The following is a 5494-nucleotide window of genomic DNA, read 5'->3' on the forward strand; positions in this document are numbered from 1 at the left end:
GCTGATTTTCCCTTTAGCACTGGACTTTGGTGCACATCGGCCTCCTTCGGTTCCCTTGTAATAATTAACAGGGTGGAGAAGGTGTGAGTGGGCAGCGGGAAAACGGCAGGACTGTGGCTAATGCTTGTCCGGGGACCCCTGACATAGCTTTGGGACCACGGCTAACGATCAAGGCCCTCCACGTACTACCCTCTGGTGTGTGAGCAGCTCTCTCAGAGGCTTCTCTGTCCTCTGACCAGCGGTCATTTCTGCTTCCCATTTACACATCTGGGATAGCCTTTGCCAGGACGGCAAAGGAATAAATACCAGATCAGCTTGTTCCCCCATGTTCCCCATCACCTTACTCTATAGTGTCCTGGAAGGGAAAGTTCCTCCAAAGAAAATTGAGTTAAGAGAGGAGTTGTTCTTTCTTCTGGGTGTGGGTTTTTAGGCCATGCCTGCATGAAATGTCTTTTTGTGCAGGATCTGCTGACCATGGCCAGCTAAACAGAGGAGTCCACATACTCTTGCTGGAAATAAATATTCACAGTACATTTGGATGGGCAGCTCTTAGAGGAACAAACATTTTGTTCTGTGTTTATTTAGCACCTAGCATGATCTGATGCTAATCTGTGGTTGGTTTCTTTGGTGCTATCATAATATGGGCAGTTAGTAATAATGATATTTCAATTTCTATTGCAGCAAACTTTGCTTTTCTAAGTTTCGGTCTAGCTTGTGTTTGCCTTAAGGCACCAGGTGCCTGAGTCCTGTGATTCAGTGACAATCTCAGTTTTCACTAGACAGTAAAGTTGCTTCTAGCTTGCACACATGCAGGGAAAAACCTTGAAAACCTCTAATGGGCTTTAAAGGTAAAAAAAGATAAGTAAATAAATCAAAAGCACATGGCAGGCATGTCCATGACATCATTATGTAGACTTCCCCCTGCATGGCAAGAGCCAGGACAAAAGATCCTAGACTGGGTGGTTCATTTCATATTTCTAAAAGTTCTTTGTTGGGCACAAAATACAGCACTGAGGCAAATCACGAATCAGGGCTGAAGGGGACTGCCAGCAGTCCTTGTTCCAAATCTCCGCACCAGGCAGGACACTCCAACCCCATTGCCCCTCGGAGTGGGTCTTTCCACCAAGGGAATGGGAACAAGCCAATAGGTTTGGAATTTTCAGAGAATTGCTCTCAAAGGGCCTCTTGGACTTTGTGATTGAAGTATAGCTACACTTAAAATAATAATAATTAAAAAAAAAAACGATAACCAAAGCTGAAGGATAAACTGAGCCCTTGGCAGCAGTCAAGGTGAGAAGAGCCTGGGGACACAAGCACCGCTACTGTGCATGGCCCAGGACTGGCCACTGCCCTCACCCTGGAGCAGGGCATCAGCTGGAAAGCACAGCCCACCCTAGGGTGCTGGACCCACACTCAGACTGCTAAGCCAAGGCTCTCAGAGCCCAGATCAGGCAGGGGATGGAGCCATGGCAGGGCACTGGTGCTCCATCCTCACTCAGGCCAGCCGTGTGCTGCCTCCTTCCCAGCCTCTCACTGAAGCTCAGAGATCCTCTGTGCTACAGAGAGACCCACAGCAGCCCATCAGCAGGAGGGGAAGCATGTTAAGGTGAACACTATCACTTTGTGTGTAGCAAAAGGAGGAAAACACAGCAGAGGAGATGTCTAAGTTTTATCAACAGGCTCTTCAGCACCACCACAGCCAGCAGTGAGGGAGTTAAGGTGCTTGTGAGACAAGCAGGGCTTCAGCCAAGGTCTCTACGTGATGAAAGTGCACCAGCAGCAGGAGCAGCAAGTGCCTTGGGCACAGGCAGGTAGGAGGGGGCCTCTCCCCACAGTTTGCACAGCAGCAAACTGGTAACTCCAGCTCCTCCTGCCTGTCCTGGAGGCGTTGGCAGCCACGTGGTGCAGTCTGCCATTTCCCAGCTGTACAGGAATGTCTTGCCCTTCTCCGCCTCCTACACTTGAGCCAAGCAGGACTTGTTCCTCCACCTCCCTCTGCCCTTCAGTCTTGTTTGGGGGTGGGGGGGGAGGAGGTGTCCAGGATGTTCCTGCAGGCACTTGAACTGCTAGTCATAATGTACTCCAAAAGCCAGACTGCTGGCTTTAGCAGGGTGGTCCTTAAGGCTGCTAAAAAGCATTCATCTCATCCATCTTTTGGATCCCAGTACCACCACCAATGTCACATGGGCCTGTGGCCTCTGTTTCCTCCCTGGTTTAAAAAGACAAGCATCTCCAAATCACAGCTAGCCCTGGTCACCCTCTGGAGATATCTCTCCCTCTCTCTTCACTGGCTAAAGAAGAGCTACTTTTCTCCTTGACAGCTCCATGTAGTGCACGTAGTGCTGTGAATGCCCCTCCAAGAGAGCTTCATTTCTCTGCCTTAGCTTCCCCACCTGTGGTAGCACCAAGGAGATCATGAATGATGTTCTGGAGGCATTTCATGAGTGCTCCTATAGAGGAGATACTGCAGTAAAATACACAGCAAAGGGGCAGGTGACTTCCCAAAGAGAGCTAGCAGAGCTGGAAGCTACAACAGATTTCCTTGTGAGATGTTTGCCTGGCAGCTGCTACTCTGGCAGGCACAGCGGGGTTTGCACTAGGGGCTGTCGAAAAAAAACATGAAGGGCTCTAGCTGCATGCTAAGAGAAAGACGAGAAGACTTAGGACACATAGAAGATTATGTAGACCTTAATACCAGCCCCCAAAACTCAAACATCCTCATCCATCCAAGAAGGCCTGGCAAGGACTAACACTCACAGCTTCCACAGGGGCCTTCAGGAGCTCAGTCACCAGCATTTCTCCCAGTCCATGGCTCAAGACAAAAATCTGTCTTACAGGAGGAAAGTGTCTGGCTCTTTTGGAGAGCCAGCAACCCAAGTGAGATGAGCTTCCTGCCTATAAGGGCTCTAGTTCAATCTTAGCCATTGACTCAAGCACAATGGCTCTCCAGGGTCTGCACTCCTTTGTGATGCCTCAGCATGCTGGAGACCTTATTCTCACACTTGGAAAAACAAAGCCAGTGACAGCATGAGCCAACAGTATTTTGTTGCTTTCTTAAAAGATCTAGACTGGCGTCCTTTGCCCTACAGGACCTTCCTCTGAAGCCTTGCAGCACTGTGGAGTGGGGAAAACATTCCTGCTACCCTGTCTTGTTTCTGCAATGCTCTGACTTGGCTGGAAGTGTCCTTGCATTACACGTGCCTGCAGCTATTTCGTACCTTCCAACGTGGAATGGGGTCCTCAGGTCTGAGGGTGCAAACCTGGTTTGAGGAAAAAGTTGGCAGACCTACCCTGCTTGACCTGCAGCAGGAAACCTGGAGCGCCAGCACAGCTCTCCTGGGCCTCTGAATCAGGGTTGTCCCAGGTTGTTGTGTGGGTCATGCTGCCCCACTGCTCCTCCCTTGTTCTGACAGCTTTGGGAGAGTAGTGTGCCAGTGCTCTTACCAGGATTGTGAAGCAGTGACAAAGCTAGCCGTAAGGCACAAGCTTTCCCCTGTGGTCCTCAAGTAGAACCATCTCCAGGCCCACAACCTCTCTCCCTGCCTTCGTGGGTTCTCCACCCACGAAATATCATGTGTGACTTTTCAAACGGATATGAGCTTCATTTGTTCTTGTTTCAAGGGAAGCATCAAAATCTTTCTTTTATTTTGTTTTATTCTCATCTCTTCCAGTATCTCACTTAGAATCTTGCAATGAATTTTCTTGCAAATGCTGGCTACTGACTTGCTAATTAATTGCATTACTAAAGCGAGGCCTCTGCCCACCCCTGCTCCCAGGTCTGAGGCTCTCTGGGAGCAGCACCTCTTCATAGTCTCATTATCCACAGGAGGCTTTTCAGGATTGAACTGCTTCAACAATCTGAAGTACAGTTACCAGAAATTAAGTATCTGGAAACCTAAATCCCCTAGTGTAAACAGGCAGCTCTCAGTGCACAAAGCTGATTTACACTCACTCACACACTTTCCTCTTAACACTGCAGCACTCAAAACCAAAAAGACAGTCGTCTAATCTTGAAATGCATCAAATTCCTGCCCAAGAAACAACTAGAATAGTTTCTCTCGTCCACCCAAATCAAGAATCCAGCCGTCTACAGGGAACCCAATCCAAAACACTTACCCACCCCAGCTCCTTTCCTCCCATCATCCTAAGACACTGTACCAGTGAAAATTAACACTTGCAAACACTTGCAATATTGACATGCCTAAAAAGCAAATAAATCTAAAAATCCCATTCCCAGCACAAGTCTCCTGACCCCCCACCCTCCACCCCCACCCTAGAAAGACATTGACTTGTGCCTGCAGGATCCCGACAAGTATTATAACACTGACCAGTTCACCCAAGCTGTGGGGCCAGCCCTACTGCTGGTGCACTAGGCTAGGACTGTGGTGGCTATGTCACAGAAGCACCCAATACCTGAGTCTGTCCACGATGGTGTCCTGCTTCGTTGCCCCACGGTCTTATGGCCTTCCTCTCCCTGGTGTCAGCCAGGGAGGCGTGCTCCAAGCCAGCTCCTTGGGGCCAGTGCAAATGCGTGCTCCTCCCGCACTTCCCACTGGGGCACAGCTGTCACCAACGTCCCACTGCTGTCCCTGCCCACAACAGCTAGGTGGATGATGCAAGCCCAAGGTGTAAGGCATCCTTGGCCCCAGGCACTGGCCTCCCACAGTGCTGGCATGCCAGGTGAGACATGCAGCTCATGACGCACCCAGGGGAGAAGCACGGCTCTGCTGGGCCGTATCTGACAGCGGCATTTATCTCGCGCTCCCTGGCTCGCCTTGCTCTTAAGTCAACATTGGCAGCCGTCCACCCTGAGGAGACATGGTGCTCCTTGTCCTGTGGAATGGATGGGGCGGAGGGGGGACTTCACATGCCTGGGAAGCAATAAAAATTCAACACAGCCTGCATACAATGGAGCAATCATTGGAGTAAGATACGTCACAGTGGCAGAAGACCAGCTGTTATAAATAGGCAAATCTCTATTGATTTTGGGGGAGTTACTTACGATTACTCCCACTTATCTCTAGGAGGCTTGGCAAGGCACTTCAGATGCTCTGGTTACCTGTGTATGCTGTTAAAGCAAATCCATCTTCCCTGATATTCAGAGCACTTCAAAGCTTCTCAGTAGCATAAAAAAGCTAAATTTTGATTCCTCAGAACTAATGGACAAGTTGGCATATTTTATGCCTGTTGGTGGGAGCGCTGAGGATGGCAGAGGAAATGGGAGGGGAGGAAAGGAGTGTGTGGCTACATGTAAAGGATAAAGCCCTCTCAGAGGTTCACTGAGGCACAAAATGGAGCTGGTAGACGAGCCATCTATGCTGACAGGTGTCATGGGCAGAGGGCTATGCTGAGATGAGGAATGGAAGTCTCTCTCCATGGGGAGAACATTGCATTCTCCCGACCCTGCCCAAGACATCTTTCTCTCCTCCACCTTCCCCAAACCTTTTCTCCTTGCTTCAGGGCTCGCTTCTTGGCACTTTCTCTGCATGCCTAG

The sequence above is a fragment of the Rhea pennata genome, chromosome 8, assembly GCF_028389875.1.
Source record: "Rhea pennata isolate bPtePen1 chromosome 8, bPtePen1.pri, whole genome shotgun sequence".
Taxonomy (NCBI): domain Eukaryota; kingdom Metazoa; phylum Chordata; class Aves; order Rheiformes; family Rheidae; genus Rhea; species Rhea pennata.